Here is a 19,919-nt window from a genome sequence, read left to right as displayed (position 1 = left end):
CCAGTCTCCCCCTTCCTCTCTTTCCATCCATCCATCCAACTCCTTCCCCTCCCCCACAAGGAGAAGAAGGGGGCCCCTCCCACATGGAGAAAGAGAGGGGCCCCTCCGACAAGAAGAAGGGGGCCCCTCCCACATGGAGAAAGAGAGGGGCCCCTCCGATAAGGAGAAGCGGGGCCCCTCCCACACGGTGAAAGAGAGGGCCCCCTCCCACAATGAGGAGCAGAGGGGCCCCTCCCTCAAGGAGCAGCAGAGGGGCCCCTCCAACACGCAGAAGCAGAGGTTCCCCACCCACACGGAGAAGCAAAGGGCCCCTCAAGGAGAAGCAAAGGGGCCCATACCACAGGAGAAGCAAAGGGGCCCCTCCCACAATGAGAAGCAGAGGGGCCACTCCTAACCTACTACAGGGGTGCCCAGGGGGAGGCAGCAGCAGTCTCCCAGGGAGGGGTTTATTCTGTATTTATTTCAGGATGTTTATAAAGCGTGAACGAGGCCGGAGGGAGTCGAGGCGCCTCGTATAAACATTTATTATCACAAGTTGCGCACAAGAAGAGATACACACAGTATAACACCCCTAGAGGGACAGACATCAGTAGTGGGGTACAGTGGGGTGCAGTGTCAGCTGCACAAGACACGATCATCACCACAAGTCAGAAATACCCCATGAGATCTGCCCCCTCCCAGAGAGGACACTTCCGGGTTAAAGGTCACATTTGGGGACGGATCATTGAGGGGGGGGGGCAGCAGCATAATCGGAAGCAGGTACCGGGGCTGAAAGATGCGAAATGGATCAGGACATTTCCCTTATTCTGAGGGATGAACACGTGCCTCGTGTGTAGCGCCTAGTGTCTGGTGTGTGGTATTAAAGCGCCTCGGTCCGAGCCACAGTCCTGCCCCCGGCGCCACTGGGCAGGTCCAGGGGAGCAGTGTCTTTCTTCGGGGCCTGTGCATAGCGCCCCGAGGCTCAGGGCGGAGTCGGAGGCGCTGTATGGGGTGGAATGAACTCTGGCCTCCTCTTTCCTTAATGAGAATCCTTCACCGACAGCTCCTGTGAGAAGCACCGAGAGGCCTGTCCAGGGGTGCAGAGGAGGAGAGGCCTGTCCAGGGTTCAGAGGGAAAGCCTGGAGGTGAGGCCTGTCCAGGGGTGCAGAGGTGAGGCCTCTCCAGGGGTGCAGAGGAGGTGAGGCCTGTCCAGGGGTGCAGAGGAGTTGAGGCCTGTCCAGGGGTGCAGTGGAGGAGCGGCCTGTCCAGGGGTGCAGAGGAGCTGAGGCCTGTCCAGGGGCAGAGGAGCTGAGGCCTATCCAGGGGTGCAGAGGAGGTGAGGCTTGTCCAGAGGGGGATGCAGAAGACGTGAGGGTTGCCCAGGGATGCATAGGAGGTGAGGCCTGTCCTGGGGGCAGATGAGCTGAGGCCTGTCCAGAGGGTGGAGAGGAAGTGAGGCCTCTCCAGGGGGTGCAGAGGAGGTGTGGCTTGTCCAGTGGTGCAGAGGAGGTGAGGCCTGTCCTGGGGTGCAGAGGAGGAGTGGCCTGTCCAGGGGATCAGAGGAGTTGAGTCCTGTCCAGGCGTGCAGAGGAGGAGAGTCCTGTCCACGGGTGCAGAGGAGGTGAGGCCTGTCCAGATGGGTGCAGAGGAGGAGAGTCCTGTCCAGGGGTGCAGAGGAGGAGAGGCCTGTCCAGGGGGTTCAGAGGAGGTGAGGCCTGTCCAGGGGTGCAGAGGAGGTGAGGCCTGTCCAAGGGAGCAGTGTCTCTCTTAGGGGCCTGTGCATACCGCCCCGAGGCCCAGGGTGGAGTCAGAGGCACTGTATGGGGTGGAATGAACTCTGGGCTCCACTGTCCAGGGATGCAGAGGGGAGGCCTGTCCAGGGGTGCAGAGAAGGTGAGGCCTGTCCATGGGTGAAGAGGAGTTGAGGCCTATCCAGGGGGCAGAGGAGGAGAGGCCTGTCCAGGGGTGCAGAGGAGGTGAGGCCTGTCCAGTGTGCCGAGGAGGTGAGGCCTGTCCAGGGGTGCAGAGGAGGTGAGGCTTGTCCTGTCCAGGGGGTGCAGAGGAGGTGAGGCCTGTCGAGAGGGTGCAGAGGAGGTGTGGCCTGTCGAGGGGTGCAGAGGAGGCAAGGCCTGTCCAGGGGTGCAGAGGAGGTGAGGCCTGTCCAGAGGGGTGCAGAGGAGGTGAGGCCTGTCCAGAGGGTGCAGAGGAGGTGAGGCCTGTCCAGGGGTGCAGAGGAGGTGAGTCCGGTCCAGAGGGGTGCAGAGGGGGTGAGGCCTGTCCAGGGGTGCAGAGGAGGTGAGGCCTGTCCAAAGGGGTGCAGAGGAGGTGAGGCCTGTCCAGGGATGCAGAGGAGGTGAGGCTTGTCCAGGGGTGCAGAGGAGGTGAGTCCTGTCCAGGGGTGCAGAGGAGGTGAGGCCTGCCCAGGGGGGTGTAGAAGAGGTGAGGCCTGTCCAGGGATTCATTGGAGGTGAGGCCTGTCCTGGGGGCAGATGAGCTGAGGCCTGTCCAAAGGGTGGAGAGGAAGTGAGGCCTCTCCAGGGGGTGCAGAGGAGGTGAGGCCTGTCCAGTGGTGCAGAGGAGGCGAGGCCTGTCTGGTGGTGCAGAGGAGGTGAGGCCTGTCCAGGGGTGCAGAGGACGTGAGGCCTGGGAGTGCAGGGGAGGAGATGCCTGTCCAGGGGTGCAGAGGAGGTGAGGCCTGTCCAAGGGAGCAGTGTCTCTCTTAGGGGCCTGTGCATAGCTCCCCGAGGCCCAGGGTGGAGTCAGAGGCCCAGTATGGGGTGGAATGAACTCTGGGCTCCTCTGTCCTTAAAGAGAATCCTTCATCGAGAGCTCTTGAGAGAAGCACCAAGAGGCCTGTCCAGGGGTACAGAGGAGTTGAGGCCTGTCCAGGGAGCAGAGGAGGCGAGGCCTGTCCAGGGGTGCAGAGGAGGTGAGGCATGTCCAGGGGTGCATGGAAGGTGAGGCCTGTCCTGTCCAGGGGGTGCAGAGAAGGTGAGGCCTGTCCAGAGGGTGCAGAGGATGCGAGGCCTGTCCAGAGGGGTGCAGAGGAGGTGAGGCCTGTCTAGAGGGGGTGCAGAGAAGGTGAGGCCTGTCCAGGGGTGCAGAGGATGCGAGGCCTGTCCAGGGGTGCAGAGGATGGGAGGCCTGTCCAGAGGGGTGCAGACGAGGTGAGGCCTGTCCAGAGGGTGCAGAGGAGGTGAGGCCTGTCCAGGGATGCAGAGGAGGTGAGGCCTGTCCAGAGGGGTGCAGAGGAGGTGAGGCCTGTCTAGAGGGGGATGCAGAAGAGGTGAGGGCTGTCCAGGGATGCAGAAGAGCTGAGGCCTATCCAGGGGTGCACAGGAGGTGAGGCCTGTCTAGGGGTGCACAGGAGGTGAGGCCTTCCCAGAGGGGTACAGAGGAGGTGAGGCCTGTCCAGGGGTGCAGAGGATGAGAGGCTTGACCAGAGGAGTTGAGGCCTGTCCAGGGGTACAGAGGAGGTGAGGCCTGTCCAGGGGTGCAGAGAAGGTGAGGCCTAGAGGAGGAGATGCCTGTCCAGGGGTGCAGAGGAGGTGAGGCCTGTCCAAGGGAGCAGTGTCTCTCTTAGGGGCCTGTGCATACCGCCCCGAGGCCCAGGGTGGAGTCAGAGGCGCTGTATGGGGTGGAATGAACTCTGGGCTCCTCTGTCCTTAATGAGAATCCTTCACCGAGAGCTCCTGTGAGAAGCTCCGAGAGGCCTGTCCAGGGGTGCAGAGGTGAGGCCTCTCCAGGGGTGCAGAGGAGGTGAGGCCTGTCCAGGGGTGCAGAGGAGTTGAGGCCTGTCCAGGGTTGCAGTGGAGGAGCGGCCTGTCCAGGTGTGCAGAGGAGCTGAGGCCTGTCCAGGGGGCAGAGGAGCTGAGGCCTATCCAGGGGTGCAGAGGAGGTGAGGCTTGTCCAGAGGGGGATGCAGAAGAGGTGAGGGTTGTCCAGGGATGCATAGGAGGTGAGGCCTGTCCTGGGGGCAGATGAGCTGAGGCCTGTCCAGAGGGTTGAGAGGAAGTGAGGCCTCTCCAGGGGGTGCAGAGGAGGTGAGGCCTGTCCAGTGGTGCAGAGGAGGTGAGGCCTGTCCAGGGGTGCAGAGGAGGAGTGGCCTGTCCAGGGGAGCAGAGGAGTTGATTCCTGTCCAGGCGTGCAGAGGAGGAGAGGCCTGTCCAGGCGTGCAGAGGAGGAGAGTCCTGTCCAGGGGTGCAGAGGAGGAGTGGCCTGTCCAGGGGTGCAGAGGAGGTGAGGCCTGTCCAGATGGGTGCAGAGGAGGAGAGTCCTGTCCAGGGGTACAGAGGAGGAGAGGCCTCTCCAGGGGTGCAGAGGAGGTGAGGCCTGTCCAGTGCGCCGAGGAGGTGAGGCCTGGCCAGGGGTGCATGGAAGGTGAGGCCTGTCCTGTCCAGGGGGTGCAGAGGAGTTGAGGCCTGTGGAGAGGGTGCAGAGGAGGTGTAGCCTATCCAGGGGTGCAGAGGAGGCGAGGCTTGTCCAGGGGTACAGAGGAGGTGAGGCCTGTCCAGAGGGGTGCAGAGGAGGTGAGGCTTGTCCAGAGGGTGCAGATGAGGTGAGGCCTGTCCAGGGGTGCAGAGGAGGTGAGTCCAGTCCAGAGGGGTGCAGAGGAGGTGAGACCTGTCCAGGGGGTTCAGAGGAGGTGGGGCCTGTCCAGGGATGCAGAGGGGAGGCCTGTCCAGGGGTGCAGAGAAGGTGAGGCCTGTCCATGGGTGAAGAGGAGTTGAGGCCTGTCCAGGGGGCAGAGGAGGAGAGGCCTGTCCAGGGGTGCAGAGGAGGTGAGGCCTGTCCAGTGTGCCGAGGAGGTGAGGCCTGTCCAGGGGTGCAGAGGAGGTGAGGCTTGTCCTGTCCAGGGGGTGCAGAGGAGGTGAGGCCTGTCGAGAGGGTGCAGAGGAGGTGTGGCCTGTCGAGGGGTGCAGAAGAGGCAAGGCCTGTCCAGGGGTGCAGAGGAGGTGAGGCCTGTCCAGAGGGGTGCAGAGGAGGTGAGGCCTGTCCAGAGGGTGCAGAGGAGGTGAGGCCTGTCCAGGGGTGCAGAGGAGGTGAGTCCGGTCCAGAGGGGTGCAGAGGAGGTGAGGCCTGTCCAGGGGTGCAGAGGAGGTGAGGCCTGTCCAGGGATGCAGAGGAGGTGAGGCTTGTCCAGAGGTGCAGAGCAGGTGAGGCCTGTCCAGGGGTGCAGAGGAGGTGAGGCCTGCCCACGGGGGTGTAGAAGAGGTGAGGCCTGTCCAGGGATGCATTGGAGGTGAGGCCTGTCCTGGGGGCAGATGACCTGAGGCCTGTCCAAAGGGTGGAGAGGAAGTGAGGCCTCTCCAGGGGGTGCAGAGGAGGTGAGGCCTGTCCAGTGGTGCAGAGGAGGCGAGGCCTGTCCGGTGGTGCAGAGGAGGTGAGGCCTGTCCAGGGGTGCAGAGGAGGTGAGGCCTGGGAGTGCAGGGGAGGAGATGCCTGTCCAGGGGTGCAGAGGAGGTGAGGCCTGTCCAAGGGAGCAGTGTCTCTCTTAGGGGCCTGTGCATAGCTCCCCGACGCCCAGGGTGGAGTCAGAGGCCCTGTATGGGGTGGAATGAACTCTGGGCTCCTCTGTCCTTAATGAGAATCCTTCATCGAGAGCTCTTGAGAGAAGCACCAAGAGGCCTGTCCAGGGGTACAGAGGAGTTGAGGCCTGTCCAGGGAGCAGAGGAGGCGAGGCCTGTCCAGGGGTGCAGAGGGGGTGAGGCATGTCCAGGGGTGCATGTAAGGTGAGGCCTGTCCTGTCCAGGGGGTGCAGAGAAGGTGAGGCCTGTCCAGAGGGTGCAGAGGAGGTGAGGCCTGTCCAGGGATGCAGAGGATGTGAGGCCTGTCCAGAGGGGTGCAGAGGAGGTGAGGCCTGTCTAGAGGGGGATGCAGAAGAGGTGAGGGCTGTCCAGGGGTGCAGAGGAGGTGAGGCCTGTCCAGGGGGGTGTAGAAGAGGTGAGGCCTGTCCAGGGATGCATAGGAGGTGAGGCCTGCCCTGGGGGCAGATGAGCTGAGGCCTGTCCAGAGCGTGGAGAGGAAGTGAGGCCTCTCCAGGGGGTGCAGAGGAGGTGAGGCCTGTCCAGGGGTGCAGAGGACGCGAGGCCTGCTCAGGGGGGCAGAGGAGATGAGGCCTGTCCAGGGGTGCAGAGGAGGTGAGGCCTGTCCAGGGGTGCAGAGAAGGTGAGGCTTGTCCAGAGGAGTTGAGGCCTGTCCAGGTGTGCAGAGGAGGAGAGGCCTGTCCAGGGGTGCAGAAGGGGTGCGGCCTGTCCAGAGGTGCAGAGGAGGCGAGGCTTGTCCAAGGGTGGCAGAGGAGGTGAGGCCTCTCCAGGGGTGCAGAGGAGGTGAGGCCTGTCCAGGGGTGCACAGGAGGTGAGGCCTGTCCAGAGGGGTACAGAGGAGGTGAGGCCTGTCCAGGGATGCAGAGGAGGTGAGGCTTGACCAGAGGAGTTGAGGCCTGTCCAGGGGTACAGAGGAGGTGAGGCCTGTCCAGGGGTGCAGAGAAGGTGAGGCCTAGAGGAGGAGATGCCTGTCCAGGGGTGCAGAGGTGGTGAGGCCTGTCCAAGGGAGCAATGTCTCTCTTAGGGGCCTGTGCATACCTCCCCGAGGCCCAGGGTGGAGGTAGAGGCGCTGTATGGGGTGGAATGAACTCTGGGCTCCTCTGTCCTTAATGAGAATCCTTCACCGAGAGCTCCTGAGAGAAGCACCAAGAGCCCTGTCCATGGGTGCAGAGGAGGTGCGGCCTGTCCAGGGGTGCAGAGGTGAGGCCTCTCCAGGGGTGCAGAGGAGGTGAGGCCTGTCCAGGGGTGCATAGGAGTTGAGGCCTGTCCAGGGGTGCAGTGGAGGAGCGGCCTGTCCAGGGGTGCAGAGGAGCTGAGGCCTGTCCAGGGGGCAGAGGAGCTGAGGCCTATCCAGGGGTGCAGAGGAGGTGAGGCTTGTCCAGAGGGGGATGCAGAAGAGGTGAGGGCTGTCCAGGGATGCATAGGAGGTGAGGCCTGTCCTGGGGGCAGATGAGCTGAGGCCTGTCCAGAGGGTGGAGAGGAAGTGAGGTCTCTCCAGGGGGTGAAAGGAGGTGAGGCCCGTCCAGTGGTGCAGAGGAGGCGAGGCCTGTCCAGGGGGTTCAGAGGAGGTGAGGCCTGTCCAGGGGTGCAGAGGAGGTGAGGCCTGTCCAAGGGAGCAGTGTCTCTATTAGGGGCCTGTGCATACCGCCCGAGGCCCAGGGTGGAGTCAGAGGCACTGTATGGGGTGGAATGAACTCTGGGCTCCACTGTCCTTAATGAGAATCCTTCACCGAGAGCTCCTGTGAGAAGCACCAAGAGGCCTGTCCAAGGGTGCAGAGGAGGAGGGGCCTGTCCAGGGGTGCAGAGGGGAGGCTTGTCCAGGGGTGCATAGGAGGTGAGTCCTGTCCATGGGTGCAGAGGAGTTGAGGCCTGTCCAGGGGGCAGAGGAGGAGAGGCCCATCCAGGGGTGCAGAGGAGGTGAGGCCTGTCCAGTGCGCCGAGGAGGTGAGGCCTGGCCAGGGGTGCATGGAAGGTGAGGCCTGTCCTGTCCAGGGGGTGCAGAGGAGTTGAGGCCTGTCGAGAGGGTGCAGAGGAGGTGTAGCCTGTCCAGGGGTGCAGAGGAGGCGAGGCCTGTCCAGGGGTACAGAGGAGGTGAGGCCTGTCCAGAGCGGTGCAGAGGAGGTGAGGCCTGTCCAGAGGGTGCAGATGAGGTGAGGCCTGTCCAGGGGTGCAGAGGAGGTAAGTCCGGTCCAGAGGGGTGCAGAGGAGGTGAGACCTGTCCAGGGGGTTCAGAGGAGGTGGGGCCTGTCCAGGGATGCAGAGGGGAGGCCTGTCCAGGGGAGCAGAGGAGGTGAGGCCTGTCCATGGGTGAAGAGGAGTTGAGGCCTGTCCAGGGGGCAGAGGAGGAGAGGCCTGTCCAGGGGTGCAGAGGAGGTGAGGCCTGTCCAGTGTGCCGAGGAGGTGAGGCCTGTCCAGGGGTGCAGAGGAGGTGAGGCTTGTCCTGTCCAGGGGGTGCAGAGGAGGTGAGGCCTGTCGAGAGGGTGCAGAGGAGGTGTGGCCTGTCGAGGGGTGCAGAGGAGGCAAGGCCTGTCCAGGGGTGAAGAGGAGGTGAGGCCTGTCCAGAGGGGTGCAGAGGAGGTGAGGCCTGTCCAGGGGTGCAGAGGAGGTGAGTCCGGTCCAGAGGGGTGCAGAGGAGGTGAGGCCTGTCCAGGGGTGCAGAGGAGGTGAGGCCTGTCCAAAGGGGTGCAGAGGAGGTGAGGCCTGTCCAGGGATGCAGAGGAGGTGAGGCTTGTCCAGAGGTGCAGAGGAGGTGAGGCCTGTCCAGGGGTGCAGAGGAGGTGAGGCCTGCCCAGGGGGGTGTAGAAGAGGTGAGGCCTGTCCAGGGATGCATTGGAGGTGAGGCCTGTCCTGGGGGCAGATGAGCTGAGGCCTGTCCAAAGGGTGGAGAGGAAGTGAGGCCTCTCCAGGGGGTGCAGAGGAGGTGAGGTGTTAGAAAGGGTAGACGGTCCGGGAGGGTCGGCCGGGGTCAGGAGGAGAGGTCTCCGGGGAGAGCCGTCTCCAGCGATCGTACAGACAAGTAACTTCCCCCCCCCCACAGACAGATACCACACACGGATAAGGTTCAGTGTTCTTTATAAGCACTTCTTAAGGTACGGTTGAATGGTACAAGGAGGTCTGGACTCAGGGGTCCCCTCGATTCAAGTCTCTCAAAGCAGGGTAAGGGGTAGCGGGACAGTCTGGTTACCGGTCAGGTAATTCGGATGAGATGATGACTAGCTCACAATCCTCGAGCTTGGTGGTTTAGTTGGTGCGGGCCGCGGCAGCGCCAGCAGGTCCCGGTTGAGATGGTCGGTACACGGTCCGCGGCAGCGCCAGCAGGTCCCGGAAAGATGGTCGATGTACGGTCCGCGGCAGCGCCAGCAGGTCCCGGTGAGGATGGTCGTTACAACGGGCCGCGGCAGCGCCAGCAGGTCCCGACGAGGATGGATGTTGCAGAAGGCCGCGGCAGCGCCAGCAGGCAGGACGATGGTTCACAAGAGCGGGCTACGGCAGCGCCAGTAGTCCGTCAAGGCTGAGTTCTCTCGGTGTCTCTCGACTCCAGGATACAACTGCCTTCCTGCTCCGGAGTTGCCCCAGTTATAGGGCAGGCGCCCTTTGATGTCCGGACCCTCGCACTTGGAGGTCGGAGGGCCCGGGATGAAGGTGTCCAGACACCCAGCAGGGGGTGGAGCCAGCGCCTGGGGGAGCTGGAGGCGATCGGCACCTGGCGGGGGAAGAGCTCTTGGCACTTCGTTCTCCCATTGACCTGCCAAGTGGTCCGCTCACCTCCTGGGTGGAGGGTGGTGCCGGGATGTCGGAGCCGGCCAGGCCCGGGGTTAGGGTCGGGCCGAGGCCACGCGGCCTCGTGGTGCAGGGCCCAAGATGGCGGCTTGAACCGGCCGGGGGAGCCGGTGGGGCTGGGCCCCGTGATGAGTAGGGGTCCGAGGGCAGAAGATCCGTCGGGAGACGGGGAGAGGTGCTTTTCGTGGGTTATGCCTGGTGGGCCGGAGCTCAGGCCCTGCCTTGCGGGGAGGGAGGAAGCCCTTCGTGTGGCCTGTCCAACATGCGTCCCCCCCAGCTGAAGGCGGGGAGAGTCACCCATCTCCTTGGGGACTCTCTTCGTCGAGGCGGAAAAAGCGGGACAGGCCATCCGCGTTGGCGTGGTCTTGGCCTGGTCGGTGCTCCACAGTGAAGTCCATTCCCTGCAGGGAAATGGACCAGCGCAAGAGTTTTGGGTTCTCCCCCCGCATCTGCATCAGCCACTGCAGGGGTCGATGGTCGGTTTGTACCCGGAAGTGGGTACCGAAGAGATAGGGCCGGAGCTTTTTGAGGGCCCACACCACTGCGAAGGCCTCCCTCTCGATGGTGCTCCAGCGCTGTTCTCGGGCCAGGAGACGTCGACTGATGAAGGCCACCGGCTGGTCATGACCTTCGGGGTTTAACTGAGAAAGGACGGCTCCGATGCCGTGGTCGGAGGCGTCGGTCTGTACCACGAATTCCCGACTGTAATCGGGGGCCTGGAGCACAGGGGCGGTGCACAGGGCGGCCTTCAGCTTCTCGAAGGCCGCTTGACAATCGGGGGTCCAGTTAATCCGCTTCGGCTGGTTCTTGGACGTGAGACCCGTGAGGGGCCCCACGATGCTGCCGTAGTCCTTCACGAACCGCCGGTAGTAGCCGGTGAGCCCCAAGAAGGCTCGGACCTCGGTCTGGGTGACGGGGGGCTGCCAGGACTGGATGGCAGCAATCTTAAGTTGTAGCGGGGCCACCAGCCCGCTTCCCACTTGGTGCCCAAGGTAGGTCACCGACCCTTGGCCAATTTGGCACTTGCCGGCCTTAATTGTGAGGCCGGCCCGCTGGAGGGCCTGTAGGACCTCTTGGAGGTGACGGAGGTGGTCGGGCCAGTGGCGGCTGTATACGGCGATATCGTCCAGGTAGGCAGCGCTGAACTCTTCGAGCCCCGCCAGGACCTGGTTCACGAGGCGTTGAAACGTGGCGGGGGCATTCTTCATGCCGAAGGGCATGACCTTGAATTGGTAGTGGCCATCGGGGGTAGAGAAGGCTGACCGTTCCTGAGCCCTGGGTGTGAGGCCGATCTGCCAGTAGCCCGCTGTTAGGTCGAAGATACTAAGGTAGCGGGCGGCCCCCAGCCGGTCGATCAGCTCGTCTGCTCGGGGAATCGGATGAGCGTCGGTCCGGGTGACAGCGTTCAAGCCCCGGTAGTCGACGCAGAATCTCAGTTCAGGTGCGGTGCCGGGGGCAGCGGCTTTGGGAACCAATACAACCGGACTGGCCCAGGGACTGTCCGAGGGCTCGATGACCCCGATTGTGAGCATCTTGGCCACTTCCTCCTGTATGCAGGCCCGTACCCGATCTGGTACGCGGTAGGCCCGGTGTCGGACAGGGGGACTGTCCCCGGTGTCCACGTCGTGCAAACACCAAGGGGTGACCCCGGGGGTGAGGGAGAACAGGGTCGCGAACTGCAGCAGGAGGTTCCGGCAGCCCTGGCGTTGCTCCGCAGTGAGGGCGTCAGAGAGCCGGACCCCGTCCACGGAGCCGTCATTCTCCTGAGTCTTCAGAAGATCCGGGAGGGGTTCGGAGTCTTCCTCGGCCCCACTGTCCGTAGCCATCAGGAGGCTGAGTTCTGAGCGCACAAAGTGTGGTTTGAGTCGGTTGGTGTGGAGGACCCGAAGGGGGTTCCGGGAGGTCCCCAGGTCGATGAGGTAAGTGACGGGGCTTTTGCGCTCGACCACTTTGAAGGGCCCCGTCCACTTATCTTGCAAGGCACATGGTTCGGTGGGGGACATCACCCATACTTGTTGTCCAGGCTCGAACTCAACGGAGGAGGCATTGTGATCATACCACCTCTTCATGTCCTCCTGGCTGGCCTCGAGGTTCGCCTTGGCCATCTCTCTGAAGCGCCGGGTCTGATTGCGTAGGGCCAGGATGTATTTGAAGACGTCTGGAGGGGTCTTTAGGGGGGCCATCTCCCAACCTTCTTTTACTAGGCTGAGGGGCCCTCGCACAGGGTGCCCGTACAGGAGTTCGAAAGGGCTAAAACCGAGGGACTTCTGGGGAACTTCTCGGTAGGCGAAGAGGAGGCACGGGAGTAGTACATCCCACTGGCGACGGAGGGGCTCTTCCAATCCCCCAATCATCCCCTTGAGAGTGCGGTTAAAACGCTCCACTAGTCCGTTCCCTTGGGGGTGATAGGGGGTCGTGAATCTGTAGGTGACCCCGCATTGTTGCCAGAGGGACCTCATGTATTTGGATATAAAGTTCGTGCCTCGGTCGCTGACGACTTCTCGGGGGAAGCCTACCCGGGAGAAGATCCCCATTAGGGCCCGGCCAACCACCGGAGCTGTCACGGTCCGTAGGGGCACCGCCTCGGGGTAGCGGGTGGCATGGTCCACCAGTACTAAGATGAACCTGTGTCCTTGTGCCGTGCGGGGGTCCAGAGGCCCCACAATGTCTATCCCCACCCTCTCGAACGGGGTGGTGACCACAGGGAAGGGTTGCAGAGGGGCTTTCAGCTTCCGACCACTCTTCCCGCTGGCTTGGCATGTGGGGCAAGATCGGCAGTGGTTCAGGACGTCGTTCCTCATTTTCGGCCAGAAAAAGTGGGTCACTAGGCGGCTGTACGTTTTGTCCTGGCCCAGGTGTCCAGCCAGGGGGACATCGTGGGCCAGGTTGAGCAGAAAGTCTCTGAAGCGGAGAGGTACCACCAGTACTCGACCGGCCCCCAGCTCGGCGATTCTTTGCTCGCTGTATAGCAGGTCGTTATCCCAGTAGACCCAGTGAGTTCCGGTGGAGTCCCCTGCGTTCTGGGCGCTGGCTTGTTGGCGGAGTCCCTCGAGGGAGGGACAGGTCTTTTGTTCCTGGCGGAACTGTTCTTGGGTGGGCCCCCCTTCTTGACGCCACTGAGCCAGGTCAGGAAGGTCCTGGGGTTGCGCGTCCCCTTCGGTCGTCGGGTCTGGGAGGCTGGCCTCGTCGTTGTCTTCTACTGGGGCGACCGGGGGCGGAGGTGCTGGCCATTCCGGTTCTTCTGATCGGGGGACGGCACGGGCGGCCATGGACCGGGTGGTTATGCAGGCCCAGTCCGGGAGGCCCAGCATCCCCAGGTGCTCTCTTCTCTCAACGGTGGCCCACGGGGAACTCTCGAGGTCATTCCCCAGGAGGCAGTCCACGGGGGCATCGTCCCGGACCGTCACCTTCAACAGGCCGGAGACCCCTCCCCATTCGAATGGGACGCAGGCCATTTGACACATACTCTCAGAGTTGTCTGCCGAGCGGACGGGGCAGAGAATGTTCGGCAGGATCTGCTCGGGTTTCACCAGGTGACAGCGGACGGCCGTCACACTGGCGCCTGTGTCACGCAAGGCCTCGGCTCGCTGTCCATTAATGGTCACCCACTGACCGTATTTCCTGGTGTTAGCGGGTAGGGGAGCCCGCGGGACCATGTCTCTTCCCCCTAAGCACGCCAGGACCATGGCGGCCGGTTCCCACTCTTGCTGGGCCGGCTCATACTCTTCTGGTTCCTCCGATAATCGCTCTTCCCCCAGGGCGGCGGCAGCTACCTGGCGGGGCTTGGGTGTTTGGTTCTGCGGGCAGCTCGGGTCATTGGCGTAGTGGCCGACTCGCTGGCATCGGTGGCACGTGACGTTGGCTCGGACCCCAGGACGCCACGGGGGGTTGCCCCGGCCGGCCGGAGGCGGGGTGCTGGCCACGGGTGTTGCTGGCAAGGCGTCTCTCCCTCGCCCCTGGCCCCCTCCTCCTCCCCGAGGACGGTGCTGGCCTTGGTTGCTTCTGTTCTGTTCGTGTGGCCCCCTCCGGCCCACTCGGGTGCTTTCCCATCGGTCAGCTTCGGCGGCGAGCTGCCGGGGGTCAGTCAGCTTACTGTCGAGGAGGTGCTGCCTGAGCTCGACGAAACAGTTGTTCGACAGGTGCTCCCATACCATAAGGTTAAAGAGTTGTTCGTAGGTGGTGACATGGCTCCCCTTGATCCAACCCTCGAAGGCACGGCTGAAATAGTTCACGTATTCTACCCAAGTTGTACCTGGGATCCGGGTGCAATCTCTGAACCTCTGGCGGTACATCTCGGGTGTGAGGCCGTAGCGGGTGAGGAGGGCAGCCTTCATGTGGTCGTAGGACGACATTTGGTGATCTGGGAGCTGCAATAGGGCATCGCGGCCTTCGTTGACGAACCTCCCCCATAGTCCGGCTCCCCAATCACTCCGGTCGATCCGGTGGGAGGTCATGGCGATCTCGTAGGCTTTAAACCACTGTTGTATGTCGTCTTCTCGGACATACTCGCGGACAACATCCTTGGGGATGTGGACTTTTTTCTCGATTGGCCCCGGGGTGTGTGGTCGCTCAGGCACCCCCAGTTCTTTATTCTGTTTCCGAAGTTCTATCTCCGCTAGTTGGCGCTCGTGCTCGAGCGTTATTTTTTTCTCCTCCAGCTCTCTCTGTCTCTGCTTCTCTTCTCGTTCTTCTCGGAGCCGCATATGCTCGAGGTTGAGTTTCTGTTCAGCTAACTTGAGTTCCCCATCCATCTTGAGTCGTGCCATTTCCAACTCGTGCAATCGGGTCCTTTCTTTTTCTCGGATCTCCTCCTGCGAGAGGCCCGTTCCCCGCTCCTCGGGAGCCGTGGCGTTCCCCTCTGGTGTGATGCTGCTTTGGTCGGAGGGTCCGGCGACCCTAGTTTCTGTCCACGACTCTAGGGCGTGCTTTAGATCATCCTTGGTACTCAGGCCGGTGGTAGCAATGCCAAGTTCTATGCAGAATAGTCTCAGTTCGCGGTGGTTGTATTCTTCTAATTTATCCATTTGGAATTTCTCGGTGGAGCTGCTATCTTTGGCTGACATCGTGTTTTTGTCGTGGGGTGAGCTACTCTCTGTACGATTACGCGTTGATTCGGATCGCGCCGCTGGCCACCAATGTTAGAAAGGGTAGACGGACCGGGAGGGTCGGCCGGGGTCAGGAGGAGAGGTCTCCGGGGAGAGCCGTCTCCAGCGATCGTACAGACAAGTAACTTCCCCCCCCACAGACAGATACCACACACGGATAAGGTTCAGTGTTCTTTATAAGCACTTCTTAAGGTATGGTTGAATGGTACAAGGAGGTCTGGACTCAGGGGTCCCCTCGATTCAAGTCTCTCAAAGCAGGGTAAGGGGTAGCGGGACAGTCTGGTTACCGGTCAGGTAATTCGGATGAGATGATGACTAGCTCACAATCCTCGAGCTTGGTGGTTTAGTTGGTGCGGGCCGCGGCAGCGCCAGCAGGTCCCGGTTGAGATGGTCGGTACACGGTCCGCGGCAGCGCCAGCAGGTCCCGGAAAGATGGTCGATGTACGGTCCGCGGCAGCGCCAGCAGGTCCCGGTGAGGATGGTCGTTACAACGGGCCGCGGCAGCGCCAGCAGGTCCCGACGAGGATGGATGTTGCAGAAGGCCGCAGCAGCGCCAGCAGGCAGGACGATGGTTCACAAGAGCGGGCTACGGCAGCGCCAGTAGTCCGTCAAGGCTGAGTTCTCTCGGTGTCTCTCGACTCCAGGATACAACTGCCTTCCTGCTCCGGAGTTGCCCCAGTTATAGGGCAGGCGCCCTTTGATGTCCGGACCCTCGCACTTGGAGGTCGGAGGGCCCGGGATGAAGGTGTCCAGACACCCAGCAGGGGGTGGAGCCAGCGCCTGGGGGAGCTGGAGGCGATCGGCACCTGGCGGGGGAAGAGCTCTTGGCACTTCGTTCTCCCATTGACCTGCCAAGTGGTCCGCTCACCTCCTGGGTGGAGGGTGGTGCCGGGATGTCGGAGCCGGCCAGGCCCGGGGTTAGGGTCGGGCCGAGGCCACGCGGCCTCGTGGTGCAGGGCCCAAGATGGCGGCTTGAACCGGCCGGGGGAGCCGGTGGGGCTGGGCCCCGTGATGAGTAGGGGTCCGAGGGCAGAAGATCCGTCGGGAGACGGGGTACAGGTGCTTTTCGTGGGTTATGCCTGGTGGGCCGGAGCTCAGGCCCTGCCGTGCGGGGAGGGAGCAAGCCCTTCGTGTGGCCTGTCCAACATGAGGCCTGTCCAGAGGGGTGCAGAGGAGGTGAGGCCTGTCCAGAGAGTGCAGAGGAGGGGAGGCCTGTCCAGGGATGCAGAGGAGGTGAGGCCTGTCCAGGGGTGCAGAGGAGGTGAGGCCTGTCCAGAGGGGGATGCAGAAGAGGTGAGGCCTGTCCAGGGGTGCAGAGGAGGTGAGGCCTGTCCAGGGGGGTGTAGAAGAGGTGAGGCCTGCCCAGGGGTGCATAGGTGGTGAGGCCTGTCCAGGGGGTGCAGAGGAGGCGACGCCTGTTCAGGGGTGCATGGGAGGTGAGGCCTGTCCTTTCCAGGGGGTGCAGAGGAGGTGAGACCTGCCCAGAGGGTGCAGAGGAGGTGAGGCCTGACCAGGGGTGCAGAGGAGGTAAGGCCTGTCCAGAGGGGTGCATAGGAAGTGAGGTCTGTCCAGGGGGGCAGAGGAGGTGAGGCTTGTCCAGAGGTGCAGAGGAGTTGAGGCCTGTCCAGGGGTGCAGAGGAGGTGAGGCCTGTCCAGGGGTGCAGAGGAGATGAGGCCTGTCCAGGGGTGTGCATGGTATGTGAGGGCTGTCCTGTCCAGGGGGTGCAGAGGGGGTGAGGCCTGTCTAGAGGGTGGAGAGGAGGTGAGGCCTGTCCAGGGGTGTAGAGGAGGCGAGGTCTGTCTAGGGGTGCAGAGGAGGTGAGGCCTGTCCAGAGGGGTGCAGGGGAGGTGAGGCCTGTCCAGAGGGTGCAGAGGAGGTGCGGCCAGTCCAGGGGTGCAGAGAAGGTGAGGCCTTTCCAGAGGGGTGCATAGTAGGTGAGGCCTGTCCAGGGTTGCAGAGGAGGTGAGGCCTGTCCAGGGGTGCAGAGGAGGTGAGGCCTGTCCAGGGGTGCAGAGGAGTTGAGGCCTGTCTAGAGGGGGATGAAAAGAGGTGAGGCCTGTCCAGGGGTGCAGAGGAGGTGGGGACAAAACGGAGGTCCTCATCCTCGGCTCCAACCCTTCAGCCTTGGACGACCTTCAACCTTGCATACCGTGACATAAGCAACTTAAAAAGCATTGAAACCCAAGTCGGGAAGGGCATCGGGTTTTGTCACTTATTTAAACCAATTTGTGCGCTCACGTCTAAAATGGAGAAAGTGTGTGTCAAGGCTAGCAACTTTGGTTCTAATGGCACGGGAGCAGAACAACGCTGTTTCCAATGCCCCTCTCAGAACCTCCCTGCTTATTATTTTAATAAACCATCGCAGGTTAGTATCAAGGGGGGAAAGGGGAATGGGACAGAGAAGAGACAGCTCCCAACACTCTGCTTGTTCTGCCAATCTTCTATTCTTCTTCTTAGTGTTCTTGTAGTGCTAAAACACATATGTAATGTAACTTTACTTTTCCATTTATCTAATAATGACTTACGTTCTTTAACATTTAAGGTTGCTTGCCTTACCAGGATATGATTAGGAGCCTTCTTCTCTTCTTATTTCTCTTTTGCTTTCTTCTAAATTTATGAAGAGAAGTGCAGTTCAGTAATCTTCTTTCTTCTTTTTCAGAGACGACCTGCGCTTATCCTACTTCACTTGAAATGATACAGGTAAGTCTAAGTTTTATTTATTTGATTCTGTAATGGTGTGCCTCTAATTTCTATTAATGTACTTACAGTGTGTTGAACTGAACTGGCTGTATTAAATGGGGTTCTGGGAATTCTTGTCTCTGCCTTTCTTTCTTGCACCACAGACTTAATAAAGGCTTTTAGCTTTGTAGTATAAATTGCAGTTATGTGGTTTTTATCTAATTTTCCCTTAAGATCTTCGTGTGCTTGAAAAACGTCTTGATTTATGGAGCGATAATTATTACACACGAGCATCTCAGACTCTGGTAGAAAGTTATTTGTTTAAGGGATTTCGTTCTTGTGTTAGTTTCTGTTAGCTCTTCATGTCATTGATAGGAGCCTTGATTTATGGTGCACTAATCGTCACACTCGAATAACTCTGACTCTGGCTGAAAGATTTTGGTTTAAGAAGTATTTTTTTTATTTAGTCTAGAGGAAACAGGGCTTGTTTAAAGAGATGCCCTGCGTTATAGATATTTACTTCAGCTGACTGAACACAGCTGAAAAGAGATACTTGTATTTCCCACTGATTAACGCGGCGTGTTGAAAGGTCACGCCCGTGTTCAGGAGAAACTAATTAGTTCTGACAGAATTGCCTAACGAAAGCCTCTGAGAATACACCGACGGTTTAGAAGGGAATTGAAGAAGCATTTTTTAATACTTTTATTTCACCTCTAACCTTTCGGTTATATTTTGAAACTATGGTATTAGCTTTCCACAAAATATTTCTTTTTTACGTGACAAGAATCAAACAGTTCACTGACCTTGACTCTAGGAATATTACCCACCGCCGAATCTAAACCCGGTGTGCACGCAAACTACCCTGACTGACTTCCACGACGCCCATGTAAATTCGTTGCTCTTCCTTGAGGTACTTTGGTGAAGTGCACAGTGGAATCTTGGAGAGTGCTTCACCAGAGTGTGATTAACCTAAATGACTAGACTGCTACACTGCGGAATACTGCAACAGTGTTGGAATGTTGGCAGCCATGTTGGAATTTCTACGATGCCAACTTGCTCTCCAACTCCAGGGATCAAATGCTTTTTGATGGTTTTGTGAGGGGGAAATGGTGGCCAGAGTTAAGTATGGAGCAAACCTACCGTGAGTCCTGACAGTGTGGAAAGATATAAAGCAACCACTAAGAAGACCCAACCAGCGACAGACTGTCAGAAAATCAAAACCTCAAGAGAACCAATATGTGGGGGCTACAATCTCTCCCTATATCCAAAGATACGGTGTTAGACGGACCGGGAGGGTCGGCCGAGGACAAGGGGAGAGGTCATCGGGGAGAGCCGTCTCCAGCGATCGTACAGACAAATAACTTCCCCCCCCCCAGACAGATACCACACAAGGAGATGAGTTAGCGTTCTTTATAAGCACTTCTTAAGGTACGATAACAAGGTACAAGGAGGTCTGGACTCAGGGGTCCCCTCGATTCAAGTCTCTCAAGATGGGAAAAGGGGGTAGCGGGACAGTCTGGTTACCAGTCTGGTAGTTGAGATGGTATGGTGGGTAGCTCACAATCCTCGAGCTTGGTGGTCTAGCTGGTACGGGCCGCGGCAGCGCCAGCAGGTCCCGGTGAAGATGGTCGATACACGGTCCGCGGCAGCGCCAGCAGGTCCCAGTGAAGATGGTCGTTACAACGGGCCGCGGCAGCGCCAGCAGGTCCCGACGAGGATGGATGTTGCAGAAGGCCGCGGCAGCGCCAGCAGGCAGGACGATAGTTCACAAGATAGGGCTACGGCAGCGCCAGTAGTCCGTCAAGGCTGAGTTCTCTCGGTGTCTCTCGACTCCAGGATACAACTGCCTCCCTGCTCCGGAGCTGCCCCAGTTATAGGGCAGGTGCCCTTTGATGTCCGGACCCTCGCACTTGGAGGTCGGAGGGTCCGGGATGAAGGTGTCCAGACACCCAGCGGGAGGGTGGAGCCGGTGCCTGGGGGAGCTGGAGGCGATCGTCACCTGGCGGGGGAGAGTCCTTGGCGCTTCGTTCTCCCATTGACCTGCCAAGTGGTCCGCTCACCTCCTGGGTGGATGGTGGTGCCGGGATGTCGGGGCCGGCCAGGCCCAGGGTTAGGGTCGGGGGGAGGCCACGCGGCCTCGCGGCGCAGGGCCCAAGATGGCGGCTTGACCCGGCCGAGGGAGCCGGTGGTGGCTTGGGCCCGTGATACATGGAGGTCCGAGGGCAGGAGTTCCGTCGGGAGACGGGGTGCGGGTGATTCTCGTGGGTCACGCCTGGCGGGCCGGGGCTTGGGCCCTGTCATGCGGGGAGGGAGCAAGCCCTTCGTGTGGTCTGTCCAACATGCGTCCCCCCCAGCTGAAGGCGGGGAGAGTCACCCATCTTCTTGGGGACTCTCCTCGTCGAGGCGGAAGAAGCGTGACAGGCCATCTGCGTTGGCGTGGTCTTGGCCCGGTCGGTGCTCCACGGTGAAGTCCATTCCCTGCAGGGAGATGGACCAGCGCAATAGTTTTGGGTTCTCCCCCCGCATCTGCATCAGCCACTGCAGGGGTCTATGGTCGGTTTGTACCCGGAAGTGGGTACCGAAGAGATAGGGCCGGAGCTTCTTGAGGGCCCACACCACTGCGAAGGCCTCCCTCTCGATTGTGCTCCAGCGCTGTTCTCGGGCCAGGAGACGTCGGCTGATGAAGGCCACTGGCTGGTCGTGACCCTCGGGGTTCACTTGGGAAAGAACCGCCCCGATGCCGTGGTCGGAGGCGTCTGTCTGTACCACGAATTCCCGACTGTAATCGGGGGACTTGGAGCACAGGGGCGGTGCACAGGGTGGCCTTCA

The 19,919-nt window shown here is 60.8% G+C and overlaps 1 protein-coding gene across 6 annotated transcripts in view; it reads left to right on the top strand.

Annotated features, from left to right (window-relative positions):
- The first annotated feature begins 958 nt into the window (after nucleotides 1–958).
- Nucleotides 959–19,919, top strand: part of LOC146839209 (uncharacterized) — a 58,805-nt gene continuing 39,844 nt past the window's right edge. The window contains exons 1-2 of one of the 6 annotated variants that reach the window (XM_085603226.1): nucleotides 959–1,149; nucleotides 17,071–17,111. The gene's annotated coding sequence lies outside the window, so the exon portion shown is untranslated. Of the gene's footprint in view, nucleotides 1,316–2,569; nucleotides 2,588–5,569; nucleotides 5,684–6,806; nucleotides 6,893–17,070; nucleotides 17,112–19,919 lie in introns of those variants that run through there. The other 5 variants (XM_085603225.1, XM_085603224.1, XM_085603231.1 and 2 more) reach the window with 5 other exon arrangements.

Source organism: Triturus cristatus, chromosome 4_2 (genome assembly GCF_964204655.1).
Source record: "Triturus cristatus chromosome 4_2, aTriCri1.1, whole genome shotgun sequence".
Taxonomy (NCBI): Eukaryota; Metazoa; Chordata; class Amphibia; order Caudata; family Salamandridae; genus Triturus; species Triturus cristatus.
Note: the sequence above shows the minus strand (reverse complement) of the source record. Positions and strands in the feature narration are given on the sequence as shown.